We start from the raw sequence: 16,210 nt of genomic DNA on the forward strand, positions 1-16,210 counted from the left end.
AACGTCCGAAAACTGATGTTTAAAAATTTATTTAATAATTAATTAATTAATTTTTGTGGTCATAAGTACAGATGGCCATAAGTCGCATAGGTCGTAAGTTGAGGAGAAGGTGTACTGTGCTACCTCATTGACAGGTGCCTACTCACTGCATACCAGCCAAATCTCATTGTAAATGATATATAGAATATTGACTTTTCAGTTACTGATGTTGCAAATAACCAGTAGGATAATTAAGAAATAAATTAGTGAATGAAACGATATTAATACCAAGTGGTTATCTTTCTTCTTCATAATGTGAATGATACACACACACGCACGCATACACACAATTATACATATCTATATGTACATAAGTGTGTGTGTATAAGTATAATTGTATATACAGGTATATTTGCACACACACACACACACACACATATGGCTGTGTGGTAAGATTTTTGCTTTCCAATCATATGGATCTGGGTTCAGTCCCCTTGAGTGGCACCTAAGGCAAGTGTCTTGTACTACAGGGTGTCCCAAAAGTGACTGATGGGTTTCAATTTTTAACAACCTCCTTAACTTTACAAAGAAATGTATGAAACTTTGATACAGTATAAAGGACATAATGAAAATTGATACGCATAAGTCAGATTTTGCAATACCACCACATCACATATAAAAGAAGGACATCGTTTAAATGGCAGCCATTTTCGACTTTGCATGCCCGTGCTCTTTCCAGAACTTGCACCATAACATCCTCAAGAGTTTCAGACTCCACTTCTCTGATTTCTCTATTGATGTTCTCCTTCAGTTGCACCAGGGTCTCTGGTTTGTTGATGGAAACCCTCTCTTTCAGGCATCCATGATTGAGACTTTTTGCACGTGGCCATTCAAAATAGACCTCACATATGGTTCCAGAAAGATGAGGCAACTGCTCATACTGCAAGAGAAACAAGGCAGTTGCTATGGCAGTGCTTTGGAGAGAGAATAATCTCCTGCTACAGCAACATCAACTGGCCTTCACATTCCCCTGACTTGACTAGCTCAGACTTTTTCTTGTGGGGATATCTGAAAGAGAGGGTTTATGAAGCTATCAAAAATTGAAACCCAACAGTGACTTTTGGGACACCTTGTTACTGATAGGAAATGAATCTGTCTATGAAACAATGCTTTAACAATCTCGCCTATGCTAGCATGGAAAAGGGGACACACACACACACACACACACACACACACACCACACACACACACACACACATATATATATATATATATATATATATATATATATATATATATATACATACATACATACATACACACACACGTTGTTTAGTTCACTTTAGCTGGCATATGAAGGGACTGCTGGAATGTTGCCTTCATAGATTTTTCTCATTTGTTTTCACCATTACACTCAAGACCAGCCTGGAGTACTATTAACATAACACACACAAAACATTATTATCAACAAGTGGTCAAGTGGAAAATACTTCTGCTACACTCTTACATATTTAATATTATGAGTTGAAAACTAGTTAACAGAGTTTATCTATGCAATTAGTTGATGAAAACTCCCTCTCTAAGTGTTTAAAATTTAAATATAATAAACAAGGGAGATAAAATCAAATAACTGAAAAATACAGGTAATGCCTCACAGGTGTGGATTTGGTCTCTAAGTCAACTGGTGTTTCAGTCTTATTAGACCTTCAAAGAGACACATTCTACTCAGTTGGCAAGACTAATATTGATTTAGAATAGATTGTATTGGTATTTTATTAAGCAGGTCTCTTGTTATTTTATTCTTGGCTATGCCCTGTAATAGTGGTAATAGTGCTAAGTTTGGGTAATGTCTGATATTTCACAGGCATGTGCGTGTGTGTGTGTGTGTGTGTGTGTGTGTGTGTGTGTGTGTGTGTGTGTGTATGCAGAAAGAGAGAGAGAGAGAGAGAGAGAGAGAGAGAGAGAACTCATCCATAGACCAAGTATCTCCTCTCAACTTTGCTCAAGCTTTTATTTTAACATTACTACTATTCCAGATGGCTTGTCTTCTCCATTACATCACTTCTCTATTGAAAGAGTATTAAGAGGATGGAATGAAACTGAAATAATATGATAAGCTGAAAATCAAGGAGAGAAATAGGTAGATGAACATGTAGTCCATATAAGAATTTAGAATGAAAGACGAGGAGGGGGGATAGTGATTAAGTAAGAGAGCAGTGTGACAGGTTTCTGATGTTATGTACAAGCTTAGGCCATCATTAATAGTGAGGACAGATATTTAATAGTAAAAATCACAAAGGTTGGGAAAGTACAGCAACAATGACTGCAACACAAAACATAGTTGTAATCTATTTACATTTTATTCTCATTACCTTTAGCTGGTTCACGTCACACCTGGCACACACATATGTGTGTGGGTGCATGTAAGTATATATCATACATATATCTATCCACAGAACACACACAAGTACATGCTCTTACTCACTTCTCACGACATATAGGAGGGGGTGCTGGAAAGTTCCTGGCTTTAAGGGTATTGTGAAAGGCCTGGTTGAAGGCCCAACCTTCTGAGTTCTTTTACAGGGCTTAGAAAAACTGAAGGACCGTTGCAATAAGTGTGTGAATCTGAGAGGTGAATAAAATCATAATAAACTGATCCCCCTGTATTTTCTTTCTTCCAAAGCCAGGAACTTTTCGACACTCCCTTGTATATATCAGTTCACACACACACATGCGTATCTGCAGACATATATACATATGCACATATTTTTGAATTGTGTAGTCAGAAGAGGAAGGGTAGCAGTGTTCATGACATTTGTCAGTGTCTTAAAGACTGTCAACAGAAATGGGGTAAGTAACTAACAAAGATGTCCCAATATAAGCCCAGATACAGTATCCTGTATCAGTTTTCATTCAGTGTTATGGGCCTCATAAATGGGAAGATTGCAATCTTAGGCTCTTTTGGACAAATGATTAAGAAATGAATTAAGAACACACACACACACATGCAAAAACGTTCTGCATTGATAGACATAGTTTGTTTTGTTTTATTTTCTTATTGCTGGAAGTGAAAACAGGAGCTAAGTTTTTAATCTTGGTCTTAGTTTAATTTCATGCCTTTAATGTCTCTCTCCTGTTCAGCATCCTTAATAGCCATTTTCTCATATATATTATGTAGATTAGATTAGTACGAATACTCTAATGTTTTATATTAGAGCAGAACAGTACAGTTTTTCATATGTTCCTACGATGTTTATATGATAATATATGGCTTGAAACATTAATCTATAATATTATGTGGCTTAGGGTGCATTGATAATAATAATTATAGTAAAAGTTCTGAATCTTAATGTACATTATAAACAGTGTCCATCTTGCAAAAACATTATGCTTGCCCTCCTCCACCTTTTAATTACAAATGTATATGACTCTCCCTAAGTAATCATACTCATGGTCTGTGTGTAAAGGTTTCCCCCCTCTGTATCCCCCTTTTTTTTTAGTGTGTGTCTGTTAGCTTACTGCATGTCTGTATGTACTCATGTGAACCTCATTATGTATGTTAGTGTGGATGTATATGTCTATGAGTATATATGTATATGCTAACAGGTATATGTGTATATATTTACATCTATGTTTACCCCTGTGTGGGCTGCATGTTCATGTGTGTATGGTGCAGCCTCCTGGCTTCCCAGACCCCATTCGAACTGCCCAAGCCATGCTAGCATGGAAAACGGACGTTAAACGATGATGATGATGATGATGATGATGTATATACTTGTGTGTTTGTGTTTGTCTCCCCACCATTGCTTGACAACCGATGTTGGTGTGTTTGTGTCCCTGTAACTTAGCGGTTCGGCCAAAGAGACTGAGAGAATAAGTACTAAGCTTACAAAGAATAAGTCCTGGGGTTGATTTGTTCAACTAAAGGTGGTGCTCCAGCATGGCTGCAGTCAAATGACAAACAAATAAAAGAGTAAAACAATTACATTTATCTCTGCCTATGCTCCACAGGCTGGGCTGGGTGGTGATCAGAAGGACCAATTCTACAAGGTCCTTTTGCAAACTACCTCAATAACAAATGACAGGGACTTCGTTATGGTGGCCGGCGACTTTAATGGACATGTTGGGCAGCATTCCCATGGATTCCATGGTGTGCATGGTGGTTATGGCTTTGGCATCATGAATGAGGAAGGTACAAGTCTACTTGAGATCTGTGATGCAAAAAAAAAATGAAGACTGCGAAAGGCCCTGGACCATCGGCTATCATTGCCGAGATGATTAAAATATCAGGTAGTATGGGATACAGCCTACTCATTCACATAGTTAATCAGGTTATTAAGGAAGATATTATCCCCAAAGACTGGTGTAGCAGTATTATAGTTAGCTGCTACAAGGGTAAAGGTAATGCCTTAGATAGAAACAATTACAGAGGTATGAAGCTGCTGGATCAGGTCAAGAAAATTAAAAAGAGAGTTATATCTCAACTGATTTGGGATAGAATTAAACTAAATGAGATGCAGTTTGGTTTTGTTCCGGGGAGAAGTACCACAGATACCATCTTCATAGTGAGACAGTTGCAAGAAAAATATCTGGCCAAAAGTAAGCCATTGTACTTAGCCTTCGTCAACCTAGAGAAAGCTTTTGACAGGGTTCCCCGCTCTCTTATTTGATGGTCTCTAAGGAAGCTAGGAGTAGAGGAGTGGCTTATTAGAGCAGTTCAGGCTATGGTACAATGATGCTGTCCATAGGGTGAGAGTTGGCCTTGAATACAGTGACAAATTTAACGTACAAGTTGGAGTACACCAGGGATCAGTTAATAGCTCATTTTTATTCATCATAGTTCTCCAGGCCATGACAGATGAATTCAAAATTTGATGTCCATGGGAACTACTATATGCTGATGATCTTTCTCTTATTGCAGAATTTGAAGTAGAATCAGAGAAGTTGTTCTGAGTTTGGAAGCAAAAACTGCAATCAAAGGGCCTTAAAGTTAACTTAACTAAAACTGAAGTTGTTGTTAGCAAGGAAGGAGATAAGACCCTCATTCCAGATAGCAAATACCCCTGTTCAATATGAAAGAAAGGAGGGGGATGTAATTCCATTTGCTGCACCAAGTATAAGCTATGGACATATGAGATGCAATGGAATTATGGGAAGGTCATCAGGTAAGGTTGCTTTCATGTGTGAAGATGCACAGGAACAGTTAGTACTAAGAGCACGAGGGACTTAAACTCTCTCAAAGAGAGAGAGCCCAGGAGGCTCTCTTGAGGAGTAAATAGTTTCTGCTATTTAGGTGACGAAATTAGTAATGGTGGTGAATACTTTGAAAGTATTGATTTTAGAATAAGAATAGGGTGGAGCAAATTAAGAGAGCTACTACCTCTGTTGGCAGCAAAAGGACTCTCTCTCAGAGAGAAAGGCAGATTGTATGATGCTTGTATTACATGACTATGGATGGCATGCATAGGCTGGAGAGGAATGAAGGTAGCATGCTTCATTGGATTTGCAACCATAAAGTGCATGATTGGCAAAGCACAACTGTGTTGAGAAAAAAGTTGGGCAAAAGGGATTGAATGTAGTATGCAGGAGAGGAGAATGCATGGGTTTGGATATGTGATGCATATGAGTGAAGACAGCTATAAACAGAAGTGCCTGTCACTGAAAGTGGATGGTATCTGTGGAAGACATGGATGAAGTAGTGAGGAACGATCTTAGGATGTTAGGCCTCATAGAGGACCAAGATGTTTGGTGATATGAGGTTCTAGAGAAGCCCTATCCATGAAACTGAATGCTAGAAGAATTGTGACCCACCCACATGTAGCAACACACTTTTCACCCATTCTACCCTAAGAAACTGAACTACAACTCCTCTTCTAACTGCATCTTTCTCTTCTTCACATTTCCTCTTCATAAATTATGATTGTTTTCTAATCCACTTTCTTGCCCCCACTACCCTGCTCCCTACACCCACACCCTATTTTTCTAACCAGGTTCAATGCTCATATTCTTGTTATTTGTGAGTATACCCTAGCACAACGCCATCTCCTCCTCTACTCTCTCTTACACTTTTGCTGTTTTCTACTCTCTCTCTCCTTGCTTTTCCTCTAAGTAACCAAATATCTCCTTTACATCAGCATACTTGTTTCTGGCTTCTTTCCTGTACCTCTTTCTCACTGGGTAACCATGTATCTCCACCTATTTCTCTGTTACAGTGTAACCTTTCATCATTTAATACTGGATCACCTCCTCTAATGCCCCCTCTGTTGTGGCAAGATGCCTGCTTGTCTCTTTGTCACACTCTAACCTTTCATCCTCTGACACAAGTTCCTCTCCTCAAATGTCTTTCCCCCTCTCATAATTTCTTGTCTTGTGAGTTACTTGGTTACCCTGCTAGTGCTGGTTTCACGTTAAAAGCTTCCAGTCCAGTAGTTAGCATTTGGAAGGTCATTCAGCTGTAAAAATCATGCCAAAGTGAATTCCGCCAGTGCTAGTGCCATGTAAAAGGCACTGAGTCCACTCTGCAGAGTGGTTGGTGTTAGGAAGGGCATGCAGCTGTAAAATCCCTGCCAAACAGACACAGTAGCCTAGGGTAGATTTTCTATCTGGCTGGCTCCTGTCATCCTTCCTATCCATGCATGTATGAAAGATAGATGTTAAATGATATATAGTAATGGCTGGTTCATAGGGTTACCCAGGGTTTTCTGTACATAAAGTGCTTAGCTTTACATGTCTCATTAGACCCTAATGGCTGGTGGCCTATAACCATTTTTTTTTTGAAGAGAGGTTAATGGCCACTGACCATTAGGATCTGACAATTTTTTCATTAACCCTGCCCCTCCATAAATCCTAAAATTTTAGCTTTCTTTCCAAATTTTTTAAAATCATAATCTTCAATTACAGAGTCTGAATCAGCAATTTGTTTCTGTTTATAATTTCAAAATAATTTTAAGGCAAAAAGATGTGATTTTAGGGAGATTTACTTGTTGTTTCTAGCACATCTCATGACCACCTTACTCTATAGCTTCCCAAAGTGGGCAATTTCAACATACACGTGGGCAATGGTCGAATTTCTAGAAAATGGTGGGTGATTTGAGATTTTGGTGGGTAATATGAACATTTTGTGGGTGACAAGGAATTTTTAGAGATTAAGTTTGCATTTACTGATATCTAGACATGCCTAGATTAAGGATGAACTTTTATTGATTTGACTACATGCATTAAAAAAGCAGATTTGTTTATTGATCGAATATTTTTATTGCAGTCATTGAGATGGTTGTCATGTGTGCTAAAAATAGCAACCAAATAGGCCTAGGCCTTAAATCACACTCCACTACCATTTTTTTTTTTGCATAATCGTTATGAAGTCCTGCTTATAGAATTCAAATTCACAAAAATTTTCTGAAAACTCTGAAAAATAAAAAAAGTTATGAGGGGTTATATGTCGTGTATAATTCTGCAGTTTCATATCAAAACACAAGTGCTATTTTCAGATGTTGACAAAATGTGCAGTCATGCTCAAAATGACAGCTTTGAAATTGTGTTACTTGACTGGGTGAAAATGATCAAACCTCTATAACTTTTTAAAAACATTTTTCTGGTAAAATTTGAATAACTTTTGACCTACAGATTTATAAAATAATTTTTTGTAACTAAACACTTTCAAACTTCGGACACTGGTAGAATATGTTATATAAAATATCTTTTACTCTTAGCATTTTTGAGAAAAACTTATATTTACAAAGTTATTTCACGTCAAAGTTCTCATATTTCGGTAATTTCAAACAATCAATGACGTGTATTCAGCTGAATAAAATTACTGCTGTTGAGGTCTATATTTCGTTTGTCACTGTTATTTATGACAACCCTAACCCTAAAACATTAATCCTAACCCCCTAACCCTAAAACCAGTACAAACGAATGAACGATGTCATAAATAACAGTGACAAACGAAAAGAGCCAATAACTCCAGCAATTTAGCTTGGAAAGGTATATTAATGTGCGAAATTCTAAAATTTTTGATAAACTTTAATTTTTGAAATGCTGGCAGCCAGCATTTTACACAATTGGCAAAACATTACTTTGCCCAAATATCGAAGAGGTTTTGTCAATCATTATGCACGTAAAACCCGATAACATTATGAAGAAGATCCCACTTAGTGGGATCCAATAACACATTTCTCAATGCATCGTTAAAAATGGCCAACAATGTCAAACATCAGCTCATTAATATTCTCCAGTGTTCTGAATTTTTCTATACTAGTGAATGAGTCAACTGCTGTGGACAATCAATGTTTGATGATGGTATTTCAGTGAAGACCTTCAACCTTGTGAGGAAATGCTATTCACAGAGAAATGGCTGCTTGATTCAAAAGGTGCAACTATTTTTCACACTCTCAAGTCTTTCCTTTTTGAACATAATATCCCACTCAGTAATATTCTTGCCTGTGTGTCTGATGGAGTCCCTTCAATGATAGGAAGATACAGAAATTTTTCATCTCTCCTATAGCGTGAAATTTCCCACCAGATACTAACTGTTCATTGCTTAGCACCCCAGCAGCATTTAGTGGCCAAATATATGAACAGTAGATTGAATGATGCGTACAGTTAGTTATCAAGACTCTGAACAAACTGAAATCCAGTCATTTGTCTGATCAAATTTTCCATCAACTCTGTCTGAGAAATGATGAGGACCATATTAAACTTTTTATACCATATCGAAGTGCAGTGGCTGTTAAAAGGAAACTGTGTTTTACGCTTTGTTGAACTGTTTCATATAATCTTATCTTTCTTTGAAGCTACTCCGCAATCCACTTCATTGATGGCTGCAAGGTGCGATATCTTCACAAAATTAAATGGTTTGAATAAGTTATTGTAAGGAAACAGAAAAACTCCCGTTGATTGTAAATCATCTATCACTAACTTTATTTCAAAATTGGTGCTATATAAGACTAACATTTCAAAATGTCAATTGCATCAATTTCCACAACTTGATTCTTTGAAAGATGGATTGGTTGGTAAGGATTTAACTACATACCGCAAATATTTACAATCATTGCATGATGGTTTGGTGGAGTGATTTCAAGATGTTATTGCACTGAATATTCCAAATTGGTATAGCAATCTGTTTGAGGTCGATGCACTTAATTGCAAGGACGAAGCTCATGAGGAATTGATAGAATTACAAAATGACAATGACAGCACATTGCGATATTGCTGTTATGACAAAGAAGGTTTGTGGTACCATCAAAGTATATTGAATTCCTACACTAATCTGTGGAAACGTCTGAAATTACTTTTGGTTGCCTTCCGTTCCTCGTACCGGGTTGAATTTGGCTTTAACCATTTGGAACTTTATTTTCCCATAAAAGAATTGGACTGAATGTGACACAAGGAGACTTGTGGCTAAAGTTGACAAGTTTGAAACCGAACGTATCTGCACTAGCTGCATTGCACCATAATACAATCATTATTTTTGCATCGGTAGTTCTGATCAATCATTCATTTGGTTAAAATGAAAATCAGTGTAAAAGGAAGCGCAAGTTTACCGAAGTTAATCTGTCTGCATAATATAGAGTTAACATTAGAATTTTATTTACACTAATGGCAAAACTAAACCTACAATAAGGGATTTGTAAGCAACCGCATATTTAGTCCAAACAGCACTAATAGGGCAACAAGTCTACGATATAGTGTGTGTCATATGATACGGGGGAGGGGATTTTGTGTTGGGTTGTTGTGTCAGGGTTTTTTTTCACACAGGTGGGTGATGGAGCATTTTTTGGCCAATAAGTGGGTGATATTGCAATTTGGCGCAAAGTTTAGGAAACACTACCTTACTCATTTCCTTGTCACTCTGATATGTTGCTATAATGTGGATCCTTGTCCACTTGTATGTTGTCATCGGCACTGTAATATTCTTGTCACCACTAATATGTTATATTGGTATTCCACGTCTTAATATCTTTAGCTCAACAATTGTGCTATTGGTGTTAGCTCCACAAGACAATGACTTTGAAATGTCTACCTTGACAGTAACTCAAACTTGTATATATCATGTAACTAACCCTAACTTCAACTGAGAACTTGTACAACGACTCTACTACTACTACTGACCTCCAACAACAACTGACTGTCTGATATTTTAGTGGGACTATATGACTGTCACATGGGAAGGAGTGTACCATTTTCATTACAACACATGTATTGATGTTTTTTCAATATTTTTCTCCCCCATAAACACATTTTCTGGAATGATGATGTGGTGGTAATTTAAATTTTTAATCCCCTACCCTGCATCAAGTGAATCTGTGTGTGTGTGTGTAAGAAAAAACATATTTACTAATAGAAAAGTATGCTATAAAAATAAATTATCATTTACACATCTTTTTTAAATCACTTTGTCACCCTAATGAAATTCCTTACACACATTCATACACATATTGACAAACACACACTCACTCAGTGTGAGTGATATACCTTTTTAGAGATTGAGAGAGAAAGAGAAATGTATAGTGAGGTGGAAAGTTTAAGTGAAAAATGAAAAAGAAAGAGATAATTTCTGTTGCTGTCTCATTAAAATTAAGTAAAAATTTTCAAATTTTGTATATTGAAGTACTTCTTCACACTGAATCTAAGTTTGTGATTCATTTATTTCAGAAAAATGTTACAATGGTTTAAGTTTGATCAGAAAACAGGATTTGTGCAGACAAAATGAAAGTTATGTGTGATACATAAACAAAGAGAGTCAGTGTCAAAGAGTATGGTAAATTGATACAGAGGGATACATTGGTGGTGAAAGATAGAGAGTGGGAGAGTTGTTGATCTAAAAGTTGTTATTTCTTGCAGCAAATTATATTTTTTTAATTATTTATGGATGATCTTTTCTTTAGGACATAGATTTTGAAAATCAAATTTGTTTTTCTTGAAGATGCCCCATTTCAGAGCCTTTCTGGGCTAAACCCACACACTTACATCATCATTTAACATCTGTCTTCCATGTTGGCACAGGATGGAGAGTTTGAAAGAAGCTGGCAAGCCAGACAGCTGCACCAGGGTCCATCGGCTGCTTTAGCATGACTTCTTCTGGCTAAATGCTGTTCTTAATGCCAACCACTTTACAGAATGTACTGGGTACTTTTTATGTGGTGTCAACACTGGTGCTTTTTACATGGCACTGACACCAACAGGGGTTACCAAGTACTAGCAAGATGAAGACTTCTCAGCTGGGCAATGGAATGGAACCACAGGAGAGGACAGTATAATAAAAGGATAGAGAATAGATGTCTTACTGCAGAGGAGATTCTTGGTTACCCCAATATATAAACCAGGATTTGAGTAAATCAAGCACTTAAATGATAAGGCACTAGGTCAGGTTGGAAAATAAAATGTGTACACAACAAAAATAGAGTCTCTAATAGTGTAATGTCTCCATTAATCAATTAAAAATTCGTTAGAAACAGCTGTAGTGGATTGACCCATTATCCATCTGTTGTTATTTATATATATACATGTGTTTGTATATGTGTGTGTGTGTGTGTGTGTATATATATATATATACATACACACATGTCACTTTATATCAATTTATGAGGGTTCTACAATTTCTTGTTGAAAAATCTGCACACACAATTTGTTTATAGTGATGAAATGCTTATGTTGTACATTAGCTCACTTTCCCCATTAAATTGACATTGCGTGTACAAGTGCATAGTGTGCCACATGACAGATGTTGAAGTGATCACAGAGCAATGTGAGATAAAGTGCTTTGCTGAAGAACTCAATGTACTGCTCAGTCTGGGAATAGAAATCACAATTTTGCAATAGTTTAAATACATATATATATATATATATATATACTAGCATTATGACCCGTCGTTGCAGGTCATAGTGCTAGTGTATGTATATATGTGTACATATTACATGTACATCTATACATATACATCTACACATAAAATACAAAGTTATATCTTGATATCGCTAGTGATAACAATACTCAAAATATATAACAGACTGGAATTGTAGGCCCATCTCTTGCAATTTCGATCAATTGTATCTTGTCCTCCCTCTTGTATAGAAGTGTGGCTACAATCCAGCCTACCTCTACTTCTGGGGGGACATTTTTAATTTTAATCCGGGACGTCCTACGTCCCAGATATAAAGGTAAACGTAAAATATTTCCACTATGCAAGGTTCAAGTCGAGTACTCCCTTGCATGCTCCGTTGACTGGAACCTTGCTTCTATTGTGGCGAATTTACTGCCTCTGGTTAGATATCTTTCATAGTCGCACCAAGACACTTTTCGATGGTGCTTTCCTCCAGGTGTTCAAATCTTCTTTTTTCTCTACATTGTATACTTTATAGACAATAGTCTTTTCTTTAATTTAATTTTTTATTTCGTTTGGTGGTGTTATCCTAGATTCACCGTCTTTGTCAGTGATCAATCCGAAATAGGTTTGTATTTCTTCCATTTTAATTTTAATGAGTTCGCGCCTGCCAACGGCTGCAGCGAAATTCATTTTTGGACTTTCTTCTATCGAAGGCATTCTAACAAAAATGCTTCCGTGTAAACGGTGAAAATATTGTCAATTTCCCTAATCAGGGACACAATTCAATTTTTAAACAATAACCAAAGGGGGAGGGTTACAGTTTACAATTATTTAACAAATGCAACACAACAACGTTTCCCTTACGAGGAACCAACAAACGTGATAACAATAGTTAAACAGTAATAATAATAACAAACCTTACGGTGAATCGAAAAGCAGTACGCAGTTGAAGCTATAGTCCTTTATGTATAAGAAATAAACCAACAGCAGTACTCAGTAGAAGCAGATGTTCGAGAAAACAGACATTACATACAGCCAAACTTCATATAGATACTTAATGCTAGCTAATTAGCAGATAATCTAATGTAAAAGCTGTAGTAAACGGTATGTGCACACCTCCATCTGGATTATTCCATTTCTGCATGCTAATTTTATTCTTAATTTATTCCCATTCATGTGAAACCACTTTTTCAAGTTCCAAGTCATTGAGAAATGTTTTTGTTTCACTTTTAACACGTAATACTGAAATAGTGGAGAAGATATGATATTGCTATGGGCTCGCCCTAGGCAAAAATTTTTTTTATTTCTTCGCCGATGACACTTCCCGGACCCTAAGTAAGGCATGTGTAAAATTTGAATAAAATTGGTTGTGTAGTTCTCAAGTTTTAGGGAAACACACAGACAGACACACATTCTCAGTTTTATATATAGAGAGATATATATATGGCAAATGAAAGATGGAAGATGGAATATACGAGAATTTATTAATCATGACAAATGTTTCGACACATTTAGCATCGATTCCTCATGGGTGGGACACTCAACAACTGGTTCAGGGGCATCTGGAGGTGCAGATGTATCTCATCCGGTGATAGATAGACACAACTTGTGAAAATAATAGTTCCGCAATGTAACTTCTTGTTTTGTAGAAAGAAAAGCAGCCAGACTGAGGAAATATCTTCATTTGCATAGAAAATCAAAAGTTAAATCACAGATGGAAAAAAGAGAAATGAACATGCAATACAGAGATAAAAGTATTAAAAATAACTGTTAACAAATATGGATGTATAAATGCCCACAGGCAAGCTGCATGGTGCGAGTACAATTCGCTCATACAAGCATGTGCAAAAATGTGAGCATACGCACACGTGAGGTTTGGTGCATCATGATCACAAAGCAAGTTAACTATCTACTTGGTGTTTGTAAGAAGGGGGAAGTTAAAAGTAAACTTAAGCCATTTACACCTTAAAGTAAATAAATTTTAACAGTGACTCAAAATTCATTCCCACTGCATTGTGCGAATGTACATTTATATCTGTGTAGGCATCTCGAGAGTCTTTCAGAAATTCTATTAATGATCTTCTCATAGAAGACAGGGATTCCTCAGAGCAGAGATAGCATCTCCTGGAAATTATATTGCATGGTTTCACATGCCTTACTCTGAATCATGTTATGCTGTACTTCATTTTATCTTCCTTCAGTTGCCGTACAAAATCAGCCAAAGATGTTAAATGTCTCTTATTGATTGTCTTAAAGCTGGCGACATGGTTATGATAATGATTCTTAAATGAATCAGCCATCTGCCCAATGTAAACATACGACCCCCCTCTTGTGAGCATGGTACATTTTTATACAAGACTTGTACTCATACAGTGATTCATCAATGGACATTTTGATTTTTCTCTGCATAAGCATTTATCATATTTATTTGTATATAAGGCAGTCCCAACTCCATTTACCGACATTGTTACCATGTTAGCTGTATCATAAGTATTTCTATTATTATGATTTGGCAGTAATTGGTGTTCGTCATTGTGGTTTACACCTCCTTGGTTAGTATTTAGATACGTATGTTTGTTAGATCCAGTAGGTGGGTTATTGAACCTTTGTTGCATTTTGGTATTGTTTATGCGATGCATAAGCTGCTCTAAATTAGCAAAGTTGTTTTTGGATACCTTCATGGTGTGCTGATTAAAGATATGATACCGATTAGATTTAGGAAAACATTTGTCCAAAGCAGCAAAAAATTTTCCAGCGATCTTGATTGAAACATGCGAATCGAAAATCTGGTTGAACCAAAGTATATCCTGATTCCTTTATCTGTTGTTAGGCTTATTTAATCAAGTGTATCGTACAGGATTGGAACAAGCAGTTGGATTATTATGTAGTTCATCAACATGACCAATTCTTCCTGGCCTGTATTCTCTATGTGAGTGAGTTCTCAAACTGTGATGTTGTGCAATGTGTATTACAATTGGAGGAATTACCAGTGTTATGTATATCTGCTTCTTGTATTTATTGAATTTTTTCAGATACCCAGCCCCAGCTAGAGCAGCATTATAATAAGTTGCACGTGATGCAAAAATTTTATAATTAGTGGACAATCTAGAAATTCTTGTAGAAATATTCTTAATTAAACCCTGTATTACTGAGGGTGGATGGTTGGATGCTACGATAATGTACTTAATATGATCATTTTGCTTATAATGATCTAGTATCATAATAATGATCCAGGTTCAAATAATCCAGTATCAAGACAGGGTGTGGTATTTTTTCACACAGCTATCCTCATCCATTCTCGCCACATGACCATACCAGCGCAGTCGTCTCTCTTGGACACCACATCTGATGCTTCTTAGGTCCAACTTTTCTCTCAAGGTACTTACACTCTGTCGAGTATGCACACTGACATTACACATCCATCAGATCATACTGGCTTCATTCCTTGCGAGCTTACATATGTCCTCAGCAGTCACGGCACATGTTTCACTGCCATGTAGCATGGCTGTTCATACACATGCGTCATACAGTCTACCTTTTATTCTGAGCGAGAGGCCCTTTGTCACCAGCAGAGGTAGGAGCTCTCTGAACTTTGGCCAGGCTATTCTTATTCTAGTAGCTACACTTTCAGCGCACCCTCCTCCACTACTGACTTGAAGCTATCAACTACTTCTAGTTTTTCTCCCTGGAATGTGGCAGAAGTTGTTCTCTGCACATTTTCAGTGTTTATTGCTCCCGAGCATCTGCCACATACAAAAACTATCTTCCCAGTTAGCCTTCCTTTGATATTGCTGCACCTCTTATGTGTCCATAGCTTACACTGGGTACATTTTATAGAGTTTCTACCTATGCCTTTTCTACAGATTGAGCAGGGCCATCTACCTGATATATATATATCACCGTGACTGACCAGGCTATCAGATGTTGCTACAGATCGCTGGTCACAATGCGCTTCGCATTGTTTTAGCCTTGAAATGATGCCGCCCCGCTGGCTAAGCGAGCAGGCCAACAGACGAAAGAGTGAGAGAAAGTTGCGGCGAAAGAGTACAGCAGATATTGCCACTACCTCCTGTTGGAGCCAGTGGAGCTTTAGGTGTTTTTGCTCAATAAACACTCACAACGCCCGGTCTGGGAATCGAAACTACGATCCTACAACCGCGAGTCTGCTGCCCTAACCACTGGGCCATTGCGCCTCCATGATATATATGATGAATGATACTACATATCTTCATGCACTACATATATCTCTCCACTACCATCCCTACTCTGTGCTCCTGCAGCCTAATGTTACTTTGTTGTCTCTCTTACATCATTCCCCTGCCACTCCTCTGTAAACTTGTATTCACCACTAGTTGCATTCCCCTTCTCCTCACCTCTCCCTCTTTGCACTTCCTACACACTCACCT

At 37.3% G+C, this 16,210-nt stretch overlaps 1 protein-coding gene across 2 annotated transcripts in view; it reads right to left on the minus strand.

Moving 5' to 3' along the window:
- Window positions 1-1,316: 1,316 nt before the first annotated feature.
- The window catches only part of LOC115223982 (tubulin epsilon chain-like), a 103,615-nt gene continuing 88,721 nt past the window's right edge, over window positions 1,317-16,210 (minus strand). The window contains exon 13 of one of the 2 annotated variants that reach the window (XM_036513051.1): window positions 1,317-1,404. The gene's annotated coding sequence lies outside the window, so the exon portion shown is untranslated. Of the gene's footprint in view, window positions 1,405-13,205; window positions 13,483-16,210 lie in introns of those variants that run through there. The other variant, XM_036513050.1, reaches the window with a different exon arrangement.

This window comes from Octopus sinensis, linkage group LG24 (assembly GCF_006345805.1).
Source record: "Octopus sinensis linkage group LG24, ASM634580v1, whole genome shotgun sequence".
Taxonomy (NCBI): domain Eukaryota; kingdom Metazoa; phylum Mollusca; class Cephalopoda; order Octopoda; family Octopodidae; genus Octopus; species Octopus sinensis.